We start from the raw sequence: 279 nt of genomic DNA, 5'->3' as shown, positions 1-279 counted from the left end.
TAAGCCTCCACGTGTCCCCTTTCTACCAGCCCCGCCCCCCCCTGCCCTCCTTCAGGAGGTCCTCCTATGATCTTCCTCCTCATCGCCCGATGCTCCTTGTCCAGAGGGCATGCGGCAGCATTAAACAAGCCGGTCCGCCTCCTGACCTCTCACCCTCGGCCTGGAATTAGGGAAGTGGTTCCTCCCGGTCTCCTCCTCCACGTTGTCCCCGCCCCCGAGGACGCATCTTCCTGCAGATGGGCCACCTCTCTTCTTAAAGCCTTATTCTCTCAGAAGAAT

The sequence above is a fragment of the Nanorana parkeri genome, unplaced genomic scaffold (assembly GCF_000935625.1).
Source record: "Nanorana parkeri isolate BGI_ZX_2015 unplaced genomic scaffold, ASM93562v1 scaffold2085, whole genome shotgun sequence".
Taxonomy (NCBI): domain Eukaryota; kingdom Metazoa; phylum Chordata; class Amphibia; order Anura; family Dicroglossidae; genus Nanorana; species Nanorana parkeri.
Note: the sequence above shows the minus strand (reverse complement) of the source record.